At 35.5% G+C, this 17,495-nt stretch overlaps 2 long non-coding RNA genes across 2 annotated transcripts; both read right to left on the bottom strand.

Annotated features, from left to right (window-relative positions):
* Positions 1-3,497: 3,497 nt before the first annotated feature.
* Positions 3,498-4,261, bottom strand: LOC124182930. The gene is made up of 3 exons (XR_006870888.1): positions 4,230-4,261; positions 4,052-4,123; positions 3,498-3,654 (listed from the first exon to the last, which is right to left on the bottom strand). It is a non-coding gene; the product is annotated as an uncharacterized LOC124182930 (long non-coding RNA).
* A 4,187-nt stretch (positions 4,262-8,448) lies between these two features.
* On the bottom strand, positions 8,449-10,418 carry LOC124182927. Its single transcript, XR_006870887.1, has 3 exons — positions 10,265-10,418; positions 8,893-8,951; positions 8,449-8,554 (listed from the first exon to the last, which is right to left on the bottom strand). It is a non-coding gene; the product is annotated as an uncharacterized LOC124182927 (long non-coding RNA).
* Positions 10,419-17,495: the final 7,077 nt, after the last annotated feature.

Here is a 17,495-nt window from a genome sequence, read left to right as displayed (position 1 = left end):
CAGTTTCTTTTTTTTTTGCCATCCATATTGTACTCTTTGGCAACGGAATTACTGAGGCAGCGTTTCAAGGCATTGAATAAAAAATCATGGGTGTCTTTTCCGCCAAGAGTTTTCATAAAGTGTACCTAAAAACATATATTGAGAAAATATAGTAAATTATTTCATACCACATATTATAGTGCTTGTAAATTATGCACTAGTCAAAAAAATATTGCAAGCCAAATAGAAAAATCACAACAATTCCCATTGTCACTTTACATTTTCACTATAGGATTCCCTCACCATTTAGATTAGCAACCAGTATATAAATTTATACAGTTAAAATGTTTTCAAATGAATTGTATTAATGCGTGCAGATGGGTAATCCAGGACAAAATAGAACATAATAAGAGTTATAATTGCGTGCTATTAATTTAGTATAATATAAGTGGAGAATTTAGTTTGTCGAGGGGCAATATATGTAATCATTAGTTTGATCAGTATGTGATTAACCAGAATGAAGCTCTTGCCGATTATACAGGGTGTCTAGTCTAACCTAAAACAGAAATTTCCTGAAATTTTCAGAAGTATAAAAAACTTCTCTAATTTGTTTGATGATTATAGCCGTAAAACTTTGTTCAAAAATATTTTAATCCCAATTTACTTTGTTACAAATTTTTATTCATGTGAGCCTCAGTATGTATCAACAATTATTGCTGTGTACAAATGATTATTACTCGCGCACTGTACAAAATGTGCAGCATAGTTGCTGTTTTTCACAATGTAGGTATATATTCCGGTTAAATTCCCTGACTACCCCGATTTCATTGATTTTCGGGTTAAGTAGAAACCCTGTATCTATATATCCGATGCAGATGACCGAATTAATTGGATTGATTAGGATTCAGGATTAAATCAATATTCTTGCTCAATCAAATATTCTTTATACTCCTAATCTGTAATACTTCTCAAATGAAAGTCTTGGTGCCCTCTCAATCTTTTCATTGAATAGAACAATCCAATAAATGATATAATCTATACTGTAGAATTATAGGTCTGGAATATTGAATACAGGTTTATATAGTGAGGGCCTTAATGTAGAAAGAGTATCAAAATATAAAAAAAGGACGTTTTTGTCTATCACGTATATCCTTTTTGCACCAACCCCTTCAATTATAGTCAGCCTCAGAATCAAGGTATGCAGAATATTTCCTGGAAGAAAGTACTTGTTCAAACATCTATAGCAATAACATACAATACTGTAACGGTCAGCCGAGTATGACCATTACATACAACCAGCTGTATCTCATGATCACCCACACCAGCGAGCGGTGTGAGGACAGCACGACGGACCAGGACCCAACGGCGGGGATAATCCCTAGACAATAGGCCTGACAAGTATAAAACTGAGCACGAACGACGACCTAGTGTTCAGACCTATAGCAAAGCGCACAGCTGTTCCACCCAATATTTAACTTCTTCGAGCAATTGAGGCAAAGCGCCCAATTGACTCTATTGAAATTATTAAATACTCTTCGATTACAAGTTCAGACCTGTAGCAAAGCGCACAGCTGTTCCACTTATCACTCATTCTTCGAGCACTGAAGCAAAACGCTCAGCTGACTCTCTTTAACTTCAAACTTTAACTCTGTGAAATTTCACTGTTCTCTCTAGGAGACATAAATTATCAGAAACCAAATCTTGAGCTTAGAACTAAAGCAGTCTACTCAATCTACTTTCAACCAACCAAATCTTCGAATATTGAAATCCAAACCGAAAACTTATAACGACCTTCGCATACTCAACTCTAAACTTAACTCTTTTAAACTCTCCTACGGCATACTGATTGACCGCAGCCTATAAAACTTGAGTTCTTATTTCTTTATTTTTCTTTTGTTTGTTAATATTCTTTGTATTTAGATTTAATTCTTTTCGATCGCTTTTAGCAGCGATTGTACTCTTAGTTATTTTTAGTTGTTTCTTCTCTGTTAACATTACTATTTTCTTTACTCCTCTTTTGTTAAACCATTTTGTTTATTGTAAATATAACTTGAAGAATTCTTTCGTAACTACATCTACTGCATCCTTGTCTGATAAACCAAATTGTTGAGGTCAATCAATTGGGGATACTATAGGCAGGGAACAGCTTTGGATAAACAGCCAGTTTGACAGTACTGGGTAAAACCTGTGTCCGGCTCTCCCTGGCGGTGATCCCAAGTCCGAGGGACAACCACGGCTCGCGCCTTGGTCTGGGATAAATCAACATCATCATAAATTCGCGATTAAAACGAACCGCTTTGGTACGCAGGTACTTAAGTCCGATCTCAGGAAAGCAGGGACGGTAATCTATTTACCTGATTCCGTAACTAACGATAGTGCACCTCTGGTATTCTGTCCGAGTCTGCAAAACACGTAGCTTCGGCCTAAAAAACCCAAGTCTATTGCAAGGTGGTTCTGGCAGGCGAATCCTGTCCGACTCCACGAACACTCTATAGCTAACATAGCCCAGGTTTTCTTTAATTGGCAGACTCATTCTTTCTTTACCTACATGAGGAGAGCTCCGATTTACTAAATTCATTAATAACAACTTTCAACTCGAGCAAAGACACTCACAATAGCAGCGGTTACTTTAGTCCTTTGGACCCCATAACCGCGAAACGTTACAACACATATAAGCCGTGCACAGACGATGTATTATAATTATAAAATCGCTTACTGTTGCACACAATTTTTCTTTTGAAACGCCATTATCTACCTTAACCTGAAATATGAAATAGTTTGTTTAGTCGTTGACTGTTGTACCTGCTGGATGTTAGCTAGCGAACGCCAAGCACTAGAATTTACCGTATTTATACGTATATTCTTCATTACACTCAGATGGAGAATGGTTACGATAGTTTAAAATTCTCCATCATTAGTGGAAGATTATTGTTTATTAAATCAACACTGTATGCTACATATTTGATCATATATACCATGAATTTAATTGCATACATTTCGCATTTGTCACTTTGATTTCAAATTAGCAAAATTCTAGAGCCAATAATGTGCAAGACAATGGGTTGTATCAACTTATCAATTTTGGAATTTTACGATTAAAAAAGATTTCAACAAATTTCAAGAAACATCAGATTTCAGAAGGTTGCAAAAAAATATTTTTCAAGATACAAAGAGATTTCAACGGACCTCAAATGATCTCAAATAATTTCAGGAGATTTCACAGGATTTAAAAAGGTTTTGAGGGTTTTCTAAAATTGACAAAAGATGAACGAAGTGGTGTACTAAATTTGATAAGGGATGAAACCCCTCAAAGTAGGTATTGCTGGCAATTTTTCAAACTATTTGGGCATTTTCGTTCCTGAAACACAATTATTTGTGTAGGACTAATTTTGTAAAACGAGTACAATTTCCAAATGATAACAGATTCTCTTACCACTCGTGATGCAAATTCCTTTTCTCGCAATTTATTATCGAATTCATCGATTTCTAGAAGAGTCCCCAATGGCAACATAGCTTCAAGTGCGTCTCCGTCCGCACCATGACCGTTATTTTGAGCCCCTGGAAGGTGTAACTCCTTTGCTTTTAGTGAGTCTTCGATGAACTTGAGTCGTTTTTCGACCTCTTGGGTCATGTGGTAAATTTTGCTAATAGTGATTAGTAGCTCTCTATGGAAGTCTGAAACGAACAAATCGTATTTATATAAATTTGGGTGAACATATATTCGACTGGACAATATCTGCAAATAAAATATAAATCTTTGACAGGGGACTCCACAAGTTTATAGATTATGATAGTTTAAGTCTTAGAAAAAATATTTATGGTCTGTAATGGAAATATAGATATACGTAGGGAACCTTTTGCAACTAAGAAACTACAGAGAGACTGTAGAAAATCGAATCTACACAAAACTAATCTAACCTTTTCAATAATATAGGGTACCTGGAATACAGGGCATGCTCTTTACAAAACAAATTTAATTGAAGAAGCTATTTAATTCGTAACATAATCTTAATTCAATGACCATCCACCTGCAATTGCTATGTCAACTATTCATTAGTAGATATACATTTACGTTCTAGAATAATAGTTTCTTTGTTTTCTTTGGCTGGACGCTGCATGCCTTTGTTACTCGCCAACCCCCTTCCTACAAGTATTAGATGTTTAGAAAAAAGTATTTACACAATTTTTTACACAAAAATGTAAAAGCGATGGATGAAATAAAACCATGGTTCACAGTCATACATCCTTACCAACTTGTGAATTCACACTCTTGGATGGCAAATGATTTGTAACCTGCGCCTCAACATTATCAATTCTTCTTGCTTCTCTGATAATAACAAAATCAACCGGTTTTATTGGCAAGTTCATCGGTTTTTCCCCATTTCCACATGTAGCTTTTTTCTTATTGTTGCTGGCTGCGTCATCTGTCGGCTTAGGCACAGTCACTTCCTCATCCCCAGATGTGTCCGGAGAGATAGGCAATATTCGATGGCGCTTAGATCTCGACTTTTTCAAACTCTCTTCCGTTGCAAAATTCTCTAAATCGGAAGCATCCTGCACGAGCTTCAGTTTTTGTGTTGCGTCAGTGTAATTATCTGTATGAAACCAAATAATAGACAATTGATATAATTAATACATTATTCACATCATATCTACATACATCACCATTAACACAAAATAAATTGCGTAATCATCATTGTATAATCAAACTATGAATTATGTATACGATGAGAACGTCTTTGAATTTACTATAAGGAAATCTAGAACCAAAAATCTGATACTGGATAATTTATGAAACTGACAGTTCATTATGTCGATTCCATGATAGGAAACCTAAGAGTGATTCCAGTAGTATACCGTTTTGACTAAGCAGCTGCTTTACAATTACTTTTTGTGTCACAAATCTAATTAGGGGAGACTTCAGTCAAATTTTGGACAAAAATCGGTTTTTTAATTTTTACATGATTGAAGAAAGTCGTACAAAAAAATCCTTCGACAAATTTTTAGATAATGTTAGTATAGGCCTTGAAATAAAATTCCAACCTCCTGCGATGAAAATATATGCGCAAGAAACCGTTCGAAGATTTTGCCCATCGCTGCAAAAAATTCCTTGCGCATTAGATTTCATCGAATCATTTTGCCCTTCAGCAGAAATATTTTCACAATCAGGTATATTGTCCTGGAATTGGTGAAAGGAATTTGAGCTCCGATGAATATAACTCATTTCCCAGCCTACCGTGCACCAAAAATTCTTGTAAATAAAAACTCAAACTGTTTAAGTAATAGTCTAAATGACTTGATAAACTCTAATCAAAAATTTCTTCAACCAATTTTTAGTCTATGGTAGAAAGTGTATCGACAACCAACTTCAACCTTCTACGATGAAGCCTAATGAGCAAGGAATGTTTCGAGGAATCTTGGAAAAAATGCGTAACTGTCAAATTACTTGACCTATATTGAGCAGAAACTTAAACCAGATTCCAGTTTTAGCTTTGTTATGTAAATAAATGGTCCAAATTTCAATCAAATTGATCAAAAAATGTGGGACTTTCTTATTTTACCGAAGTCTCCCCTTAATGTAGTTCATACTTAACAGCTGGGCAAACACGTAATCAAAGATAAAATTATCAGATTTATAATTTCAGATCAACCAATATGTAAAAAGGATCACAATGTACAAATTATTTTTAGTAAATGATTATTATTTATTATCGTTTACTTTGCATGCTAAAATTAGTGTGATGACGGACATGCACTAAAAAATATGATTGTAGACAACAGTTGTTCCTAACGTTACCTTTGATCAGAATAGTAAATACCTGCACTTCCGAGTATGGCCAACTCCTTCAACAGCTCCCACTTGTCCTTGACCGGGGTCTCTATATTGACCACCGCCCTACACATTTTTATCGGATCCTCATAAGGAGGCCAATAAGCTGTCTTATTATCATCGGTCAACCAGCTAAACGAAATCACGTGCAGACCATCATGAAACTCGACTATATTGAAATTCATGATTCTTCGGCGTATTGAAAACGATCTCAAATAAGAAATTGTTGCAGTGAGGTCACGATATAGATATACAGTTTGCAAGATATAAATTGATATGAATTTAGAACATCTCTAGCCACACGGCCAGAAATATATTAAAAATATTTTGTACAGAGAATATACAAAGCAAATTAATATTGTTTAGTATTAGCTGGTCTTAGAAAATTCAACTGAAGATCGTGGTTAATAAAAAAAGCTGGTGCATTCATTTCAAGAAATCAATAATTTCTAAACTAACTGAAATTTCATGTACATAAAAATGCATGTGAATAACATGTTGCTTACAAAATGTGCAGTTTGTTCTGCTCAGAGATTACTAGCTGTGTGAAGTACTGGAAACATAGCTATTTTTTCATTACAAGATGTTACACAATCCAAAGGTATCTTCATCAGCTTGAGACATATATTAGCCCATGGCCATGACTTAAGGTTAGCATCTTTCTTTACAGTTTGGATGTCAAATGTCTTGGATTCACAAGGTAGTGAATATACATTTTCAAATCGAACCAGTTCGTAACCGATAACATATGATGTGTTTTTGTACTTTACGAAACTTACACATTTTACCATTGTTCCGTCTTTAAGCATGCAACAATCATTTGTAGAATTATTACAATTAATGAAATAAGAATTCTGACGCCGAACCTTATACTGTTTGCATTTTTTTAAATCACCAATTAAAGGACCTTCGAAGTGACGTTTGTGAAAACCAACATTTATATGCACGTCTTCGTCCGTCGTATCAGTGGTAGATATATAATCGTATTCGGCAAGTCTCTGAGCTATCTGCTGAAGCGGTCTCTCGCCTTTCCGAGTCATTTTTATAATCGTAGACATATGATTTTCGAATCTAAAAGCGCTGAACTCATCTAAAGGACCAAATTTTCCGACGTCCTCAGCAAGATGTAGTAAATTATGAACATTATGGGACATATGCTTAAATCTATATATATTTCCAAAAGACTCAACAAAATATTGTAAAAGTTCTTCTGCATACTTTATATTTGAAGGATTTTTTGTCAGAATCGGATTGATCAGAATTGTTATCGCCACATGCAGAACTAAAAAATGCTCGTATAAGTTTTTCTTCAATACATTTTTTAAAACTATGGGACCTAAGTACAGAAGAAATTGACGGTACTCTGTCGCTTTCCACAACTTGACAAATTTTAATGACCTTGGTTTTCGCACAAAATCCGATGGAACCCATTTTCTCAGCCTAATTAATGCACGAGAGATTTTTTTTATGTCGTAGGCGGATAGCCTCACGCTAAGAGGCCCACATTTCCAGAGCAAAAGCAATTTTTTGACAATCCCTAAGCATATTAGGTGCATGTAGTCTAGTGGAATATTTGTAACCAATCCTAAGTGAGGTATTCTAGAAAGATTTGTCGTTCCAATTTGATAGTCGTCCTGATAAATATAATTTCTAAAATTTTCATCGGTTCTTAGAGTTATATTTTCACCTGCTGATGGAAAACACATGGTATGCTCTAAATATTCTCCTTCATTTTGTACAACTGTTGTACCCATTAAAATTTTTGACTTGTAAAATAAATGCTTTAGCAGGTGCGTCGCATATCAAGGCTTGAATTCTGACATCAAACTGTTGATTATCAAATAGAAGACCATTATTGATTAAAGTCACTGCTTCGTTAATGAACATGTCAAGAAACTCGTTAGCATTGTTAGGCTTTCCTTCTCCGAAAAGGGCCCCAACAACGTAAACTTTTTTCAAAATATCATCCGAACACAAAAATGGCCAAAGACGATATTGTGACGATTTGCCAACAGGAGCGCCATCAATGTTTATCATCAAGTTAATATTCCCAATATTGTGTCCAGCTTGCTTTCGATGCTTGACAATAGATTTGACTGCTTTTTCCAGTCCATTATGCCAATATTGGCCACCAGCGATACAGTGAATATCCGTAGACCAAGGAGTTTTGAGAAGTGCTCTGTAATCTTTTGGCAATTTTGCGTTTGTATGTTTTCTCAAGATACCTAACAACGCGTTAACAGAACCTCTCAAAGGTCTATGAACTGCTATCCATTGGCGGAAATCGCCAACCAGTGAGTTATTGTTATTTGATAATTCCTGAGAACTTCCTGAACAATTTGCAAGATTTGAATCATCTGAATGATTTAAATCATGGGCTTCTGTAATATTTGCAATACTAGGTGTATTTTTATTGACATGCTCATCTACATTCGTTTCAACGTCGCTACCTATTACAGAATTATATTCACTATCTTGGCTACTATGTACATTATCATGTATTTCTGATCTTGATGGTACACTTTCAAAATTTGGTCCATCAATAGTAACATCAAAATTTCGAGAGTCTGACTGGGTTTCTGAAAGCTCGAGTGTATTTTCATTGTCTTGACCGGATAAGTTTGTCTGTTCAAATGACATAGCTTGCTTCATTCTAATAATACTTAATTTAGTTTGTTGTTCAACGAGTCGACGTTTATGTCTATCTGAATAGCAGTCGTTACTTTTTCTTTTACGTGTCATTTTCTGAAATCAAATATTATAAATAATACAAGTATAATAAAGTATAATATTCAATGTTGCGAACATAAAACTTTGAATAACAAAAGGTCAGTCAATAATTTCTCATTTGATGTGCAGGAAAATAAAAGTTTATTCTGAAAACAGTCTGAGAACTAATGTTTGTCAGGGTCTACTATACAGTTGACTGCAAAGTTAAGTTGTTTAACATAAAATATACACTGAAAATATGGACGTAATGCCACTATTGATATTAGATTAGTGTGATTGCCAATCGAATGGTAGCTGGTTACCCAATCATTTGATCAAACATAAACTAAATGATTGGTTAATAATAGTCTTACCTAAAACGTATGTTGTATATTTCGAATACACAGTTGACTGTCAGCTGCTCAACCTTTTTCTGCAATTATTACAGATGTTTCAAGATTTAGTTGTAAATACATGAGTGTGATTCAAAGCAAATAACATGTAATTACTGATCGGCGGTCTCCACGCTAGTCTGATATCTTTCTAACTAAAGCTAGATTACACGAGGCTCAAGGTGGTATACGCCAGATTGAAATAACGTATAAGCAGAATGTTTTGTGAGAGTATATTCTGCTATTTTATAATCAACAATGATAGGAATGTGCATAAAACTGAAGCTGACATAGGACGTATATACAGAGCTCTGTACATGCCTTATCCAGCTTTTTATGAAACAGCCTTGTTCTATTTGGGCCAGCGAGATACACTAAGTGTTTCATTAGGGCCCGTCTATATGTATAGCGTGAAAAATAATTATAATGCATAATAATATCCTATAATAATTATAGTTGAAATGTTACAAACGTACAGTTTTGAATATACAGGCCTTAATCAGTAATTAACTAGTGAAAAGTAAACCGAAGTTTGATAACGTTCGGCGTATCTTCAAGTTTCAATTGTTCAACAATTTAGTATAAATTAAAATTAGCCATTATTAATAAATCGCGACACTATACGAATATCGGAATATGCATAATTTACTACTGCATAAGGCAATTATGCCGTATCGAGTGATTTTCCATCAAGGGGGAAAATCACTATGCAATTTGAAGGATAATTATCAGGACGAATTTTTCTTTGGTTTGGAATTTTTCTTTGGAATTTTTCTCTGATTTGGATGAAAGAAGATCTGTTAACCAAAAAATATGAAAAAAAAACCAGAAATTTCCACACACAATTTCCACTATTTTTGACTTTTTCTAAATATTTGGTCAAACACTCTTAGTTCATCCAGATCACAATGATTCTCCAAAGGAAAAGTTATTCTGACAAAAAGTTATCCTTCAAATACGTAGCATGATTTTTTCAATTCTATGAAAAAGCAAACGAGTACTCACTCGTGAGAGGTCAACTGCGCTTAGGAAATAACCTTGTTGAGTAAACTATAAAAAGATTTAATATTATATATGTTTCATAGTTGGGAAGTCAACGATCGTAATTATTTTATTTAATTCACAGCTTGCCAAAAAATTATAAGCAGTATAGTACTTTTTGTTCACACATCAGCCGGTATTTCAATTGCATACCATTCAACACGTGGTGGCCAAGGATAGCCGATTTAGCAAGCAAACTGCAGAACCGCGTACATAGCAAATATGCACGTAAATATGTAATTATGCCAAGTAGCTAAGGATATTTTTTGGTCTAATTCTCTACACATTTATTGGAAATTAAACATTTACTTACCAAATATCCACTTTTCTTGCCACGTGGGTTTCTGTAATTTTCTCAAGAGATCCGTGGTATCTAACGACCTGTGAAACGCGGCGCGAAAGAATAAGAAAGCTCGAGAATGAAGGATGAAAGAGTGCACGACGCTGCGCGACGGTGATGCGCGAAAAATTGGCGCGCGACGCTCGAGCACGTGCGCTCGAGTATGCGACGTGATGCCATATTTTTAGGGTTTTTCAGCGCTTTCTCGCGGATAAAACGCGAATAAATAAGGCGCGTTAATTTGAATTAATATAAGTACGACGGTAATTTTAATAAACATATACGTAGAATAAGAATGTGAATAAATATTATAACATTACAATTAGTGTAAACCAGTCACCCAGGAATCAAAAAGGAATGTTAATTGTTGATAAATTATTTAGTTAAAATATAAACACTGCTTGTTTATTCTTATATAGTTCAGACGTGAATAATGAATATTTATGTATCCGTTTAAGGCGTTCGAAACCACCACCTCCAATACTTGAATATTCTAAACATTGGAATTTGGAAGTATCTGGTCAATGTTATACTGGTTTTAAAGTAAACACGCATTCGGTGTGGACCACACTTTCGGACCCGTTCTCACGAGTCCCTTTGGCAGCTTTAAGAGTTCGTTTGATTTACTTCCGTGTAGAGTAGGAGCGAATCCGAGGGAGAATTGGATCCCCTCTCGATTTAGAGGCTGGGCTTTTTTCGCCCACACATTTTTCTGAGGTTTTGGAGGAAATTAGTTTAGATCGCATTAACACGAGTTCTGCAGACTAGTGCAGACCTATTTCAATCTTTGACATTTCGAGAAATATATATACTAATTTACATTTTTTTTCCCTCAGAGACTATTTTTTAATATCCTTATATCTCCGTGCCACTTCAACGGGAATAATTTAATATTCCAGGGTGAATCCAGAATCCACTTGGCGGCGTAAAATCGCAACTTGAAATCATATTACAATTAGTAACTTCGATGGGGTAACTCGGTGAAGTCGGCCATGTTGACCGGTCGGCTCTGTCGTGAAAGCGCGATTTTTCAAGCACCCCAATATCACTATACTAAAATACCAGTTAAGAGATATTGTTCGAGAAAATTGGTAGATTCAACAAGACAAATGAGAATTATGAAGCCCAATTCGTATTCCGTCAAAAAGTCTTCACTTCGGTCTTTTTGACTGGACGTAGCTCAGTATGCATAATTATTAAAGATCCATAACTTTGTGAAAGGTATAAATATTGAAAAACTTTATGCACTTGTCCATTATGGAAAATTTGAAAAATGACAAATTTTATGAAAAATACTTATGTATACACACATAAACGAAAATATTACTGAAACGTTGCGCTTGAAATATTTCTGAAATATATTTATAATATCAAAAATGTTATATTGCATTTGAAATATTTCTGAAACGTTTCGAAAGTACCGGTGATGTTATATTGCGTTTGGAATATTTCTGAAATGTATTTATAATATCGAGAATGTTATATTGCATTTGAAATACTTCTGAAATATATTTATAATATAGAAAATGTTATATTGCATTTGAAATATTTCTGAAACGTTTCAAAGGTACCAGTGATGTTATATTGCATTTGAAATATTTCTGAAACGTTTCGAAGGTACCAGTGATGTTATACTGCATTTGAAATATTTCTGAAAGGTTTCCGACATATTGGGAATGTTATATTGCAATTGACATATTTCAGAAACATTTCAGAAATATTCCTGAAATTATGTAATGAATCTGAAATGTTGTAACATTTCGGAAATATTTCTGACATATTTCGTGCCGTGTGGGTTTGTCTGTTAATTCGCTACTTGATTCTGAATCCGCACTCTCGGACATTCGCGAATCGCGTGGTCAATTTGAGGTTATGCTCCGTTCCTTTAGACTCTTATTGTCCTAACTAACTATATTTTTTTTAACGATTTTCCTCGTCGCCAAAATTGTAATAACGCGTATGTGTCTACTTAGTCACTTTACATAACAACTCTTTATTGGTTTAACCCTGAGACCAGACACGTTGATCGTGTGTGTGCTAAACAGACCAGCGACCGACTGACTGCCCGCGACACCCGCGTGTCTAGGAAGAGGGGGATTATGTCACAATATTAAGGAAGGAATATGTCGAGCCAAAGAATTGGAAGAATTTCTAGTCACACGAAATTTACCTCTTACAGTATAGATAAGTGAAGATGCGACACGTATCACCGGTCGAATACAATGCGATACTCGCTCAAACCAACTCATTGGTTTTGTATTACCTTCAGATGAAAAAGGAATGCCCGTGAGTGGTACATATTCGGCTACGTCGGCCTCTAAAATTGCAGAACACTTTCAAACGGGTAGTGTTGCTAGCTTAGCCTACGTAATCATTGCTCAGCCCCTGATCGAAAACCTATTGACGTAGGTAATGATACGATGCTTACTTAGATGCAATGGCAGCGAAAATTCGCTTCCTGTATTTTCATACCAGGTTCGAACCCGAAATAATTGCCATTCAAGATACAGTACATATAGGTGCGAAACTTCGAACACGATTGTTAAAACCATCGATAATTCTTTCTATGTGAGACTTTATAATTACAGCTAGCCACCTCAAAATTCTTATGGATACAGTATCGAAGGACAAACACTGTCTAAATCAAAAAAACTCATCACCAAAAGATAATATGAAATATGCCTCGGTTGAAGGAACAAGTGATCCAAAAGTCATCGATTTATTGAAACAGAACCTTCCCGGAAGTGAAGCAACTATGGTTTACTTACAAATCATCCATTTTTTCACTAGCGCTTTGCTCAAAAGAGATACAAAGTCTTTAGACCGCGTGTATAATTGTTGGTTCTGCATTTTTGTACTCCGAATATGGAGAGCATGGTTGAACACTGTACCACAGTATTCAGTATCCGATAATTTTCTGTCACTTAACACGTATATATGTATGGAAATTAATGCCCATGGCTTGGTAAATTTTATTTTTAAACTGAAAAGATACGCTTCATCTACGCAAAACTCTTCGGAAATGTTTTTGCTATGGCAATTCGGTAGCCAACCATGCGAAAGTTTTTTCCGTCTCCTAAGATCCATGAGTACGACGTACTCAACAATAGTCAACAGTAGTCTTCTAGAAATTATTCATACAGTTAAAAAAATTCAACTACAAGACGACATTGTCTCAGGTAATTTGCATGATGAAAACGCTGAGTTTAATTATCCACGTGCAAAAATAGCCCGTCGATTAACAGGATAACAGTGTTTACTACCGGGTACGAACGACATTTGTGAAATAATTGGGCAAGCAAAAGAAGATGCTTTGACGAAAGTTCAATCGTTGGAGCTGAATATCAGCGAGCTAGAATGCGACAATTTTCCTATGCAATATAAAGAAATAGTAGATTGTCATAACTACGAGAAAAAAGACAAGGAAGAAGAATCTACTAACGAGCCGAATATCCCAGTTGAATCGATCGAATGCGCCTCGGTACCGAAATAACGGAGATGATAGTGACCGAGAACCTCAGATAAAATTATTACAAGACTTGTCCGTTCTTTCCAATGCTCAAGGCAGTTTACTTCTTAGAAATTACGACCAGTATACACTCAAACTCCAGCCCGACAGTTCTTTCGTTGTTATAAAAGACAGACTCAACAACGAATTAGTAGTAAGGAAATCGTCGATATGTTGGCTCCTGCATAACAATTCAGCGAATTCAAGCAGCGACCGACTGCAGCGTGTAAGAGAGTCTGGATTGAACCGATATAAAAAGAAAAGAGATAGTAACGTGATGAGAAATGTTTCACTAAAAAAAATGATGAAATTTACATCGGCGAATGGTGCTTATTTAAGAAAAAAAAAACTGAAAAAGGTTCACCAAAATGTTTTATCGGTTTAGTTCTCAATTTCGCATACACAGATGGTACGACAGGAAAAAGTCAGGAGTATTCGAGCCATTACGCGCGCGTGAAAGAGAATACTAAAGAAATTGATGTTCTTTGTAATTGGTATGAAGTCGTACCAAAATTACAAAATTTACTACCTGTATCGATAGATGTGCATGGATTTATTAGTATTGAGCAATAATGTTTGACTATCTCGTCACCTTGTATGGCCGAAACGGGTCTAGGGTATTGACATAACTCCATATGAAAAAATTAAACATTTCTTTTAATATCTATATCTGTGTCTTTTTTAATCTCTTTTTACATTTTGAAAATTTTTAATTCAAACTTGGTCACAAGATTGATCAATAAAAAAAAATGTAACCATTTTAGGACTTTTTTCTCCCTCCAATGATTTCAGCAATCGCTTGAAAGCGATTTGATGAATTCAAATAAAATCAATTGAAATCAATTGAAATTACGTGAAACCACATGACTTCAAAAATAGCTTGAATCATTTGTGAAATCACAAAAATTGTATGAAATCGACTTCACACGAAAATCTCTTCCGCACCTCACTTCATAGTGACGAGCCCCTCGACACCAACGTAATGTACAAGAGAATGATGATCGGCGTACTGCACTAAATAAACATGTGATCAACAAAGAACATTTTTTAACTATGACAATGTAAACGTCCTCGGTGAAGACCCCAATTATTATAAACGTTCATTATTAGAAATGTGCAATATCGTAGGGCATTCAGATTCCGTTAACCTTAGGCAAGACGTCGAACACCTTAGCAATATTAACAAACCGCTTATTACCATCCGCATGCCTCATAATGTCTAACCTTAACTATAAGTTGTACATAATTTGATGTCCTCACGTTGCTATTGTTTTTACTTTTTGCTATACCGGTTCGCCTTCACTCTGAGTCACATGTGATCCGCCCAGTAGTTGTCGTTTACCAGTTGGTTCGAAGGGTTGAGTAAAATTGTTCAGATATGGAGAACTGGGAGATAATGACACCATTATTATTGTGTCGGCATCGTTTTAACTATTTTAACTTTTTTAAACCCCTTCTTTAACGTTTTGACTCTTTTGACTTGTGCATTGTGAATATCCTATTGTTAATTTATTTATTAATATTAAAAAATTATACACCTACACTGTTTAACAATTGGAGAAGATGCCAATGTCTACTGCCATCTTATTTGAAGAACCATCGCTCTCCATTTTGAATTTTATGATATTGACCAGTGTTTTAATCCTCTTTCTTATACAAGGTAAATTACCCCTTAAGTTCTATATACTTTTTTAATCGTAATAGATGTACTGAATGTTCTCTTCAATGGACAATGAATAATAACTCTCAATAGTATTATATCCATGGATGTTAATGTCTTACTGATGGAATTTATGTTCTTGACAGTTGAATAAAAATTTGATCGTTCTGAGGAGGGCCCCTACCCGGGCCGAAACGTAAACGAAAATATACGTAAGACATTCTATGACCGCTCACCAAGACTTACCACTACATTCAGTTGTTCTGTTAGCTAAATAAGACTCATTATCTTCTACGTTCTAATCTTTACTGTTCTTTACTAAATCTCAGTATTTCGCGAATAGACATTTTTATGACATTCCATTTTCCTGAATTAAATCAACTTCGGCCCTGATTTAAACATAATCAGGTGATACTAAGTGTTTATAATAACAAACAGCTATATTATTATTTCCAATTATTAATTGTGAAGGGAGATGTCGATTATTGGCCTTACCGTCGGAGCACATTACTCGCGGCTCTTCGGGAATCTTAGGAAATAAGGATCGATTACAAATTCATATTCACGCGCCCGAATTTGAGTTGGAAGAATAACTAGACCAATCGGAAACGTACCGAATAAGCGTATCGGTGACCCATGCGGAAAGAGTGGGGATTAGCTCGGGCACTCTGCGCCGAACCCTCAAATAAAGATGTTTAGCTTTAACGATATTTGTAATTGTATCTGTGCTGCGTCCGATTAGTATCGTAACATCGATTATTGACATCATCTGACGAAGATTATTGAAAGACTCGATCCCCGAGAAGCCCGGACTAAGATCAAAAGTACGAGAAACGTACAAGTATAACGACACTGTAAGTAAGAATTATTTGATCCTATCTATTGAGTTTTCCTTCTTCATTCTTTCTCTACACTGGGTCTTACAACTCACTTTCACTAGCTGAGATTGAATCAATCGTGGTTGTTCATCTGGCGCCCAAATATTTCGAGGATTGTTATAATTAATGAAATATTGTTGAATCGATTCTTGAGCCCCGGCAGCTCTGACCCAAGCCGCGCCTGGTGACAGGCTTTCAAGAGAGTAAGATTAGCTAATGTGCCGTAACAAAAAAAAAAAAAAAGCCAGTCTCAATTGGCGCCCAACGTGGGACCGGTTGAACATTTTTGTAACAGAAAAAACTTGTTAGAATTGAATATGCAAAATGAGAGAGAGATAAATTATAAATCTGTTACGTCCGTGAGTAGAGTTTACTCCTAAGCGGAAGGAGTAACCTGGTTGGCTTCGCTTTTACGTTTCAAGTCAACCAGAAATCAGGATGAGGATTGAATAAACTTGAGTATGTTTATTATATCGATTATATGTTTATTGCGTAGAACTTGAGATACCGGTAGAAATGAATTGTGTGGTGCGAAAGATATATAAGAAGTCTAGATGTGGAGTTGTCGAGAGTTAGAATAGGAGTGTCGGTCGAGACTTGAATCGTACGGGTGCAGAAAAGGTGTAACAATGCTAGAAGTAGGGAATGGAATTTGATGAGTAAGCGCGATAGTGAATAGCGTGAGACTACGGAGCGATAAGAGGACAGGACAGAGACCATGAGATATGTAAGAACTGTGGGAGAGTTAGCGAGTAGGAAAAGTAGAGAGAAGTGGTATGCTGGACGTAATACCCCCCCCCCCCCCGTCAGAGGGAGCATAGCGGTAAATATGGTCCCGAATATGGAAAGCAAGAAGGTGGAAATGTCATATACAGTAGTGAAACATGATTTCAAAGTAGGTGCTTCAAATTAGTTTCACAATTTTTCTTATTATAGGTAGTGTATGGTATTTATAATCTGGATCTAATATGTTGTCGGTATATATAAAAATGATAATTGGTGTGTGTTTACAAGTATGTAGTCGCAGTATGAATATAGTTTGAATATTGATTGATGCGTTTAGCAACATGAGTTGGATGAATAAAGATAAAAGTGTGTGATAGTAAGTTTATGTTTGAGATAGTATGGTTCATATTCTGGATTGCGTATGAGCGTACG

Source organism: Neodiprion fabricii, chromosome 1, assembly GCF_021155785.1.
Source record: "Neodiprion fabricii isolate iyNeoFabr1 chromosome 1, iyNeoFabr1.1, whole genome shotgun sequence".
Classification (NCBI taxonomy): Eukaryota; Metazoa; Arthropoda; class Insecta; order Hymenoptera; family Diprionidae; genus Neodiprion; species Neodiprion fabricii.
Note: the sequence above shows the minus strand (reverse complement) of the source record. Positions and strands in the feature narration are given on the sequence as shown.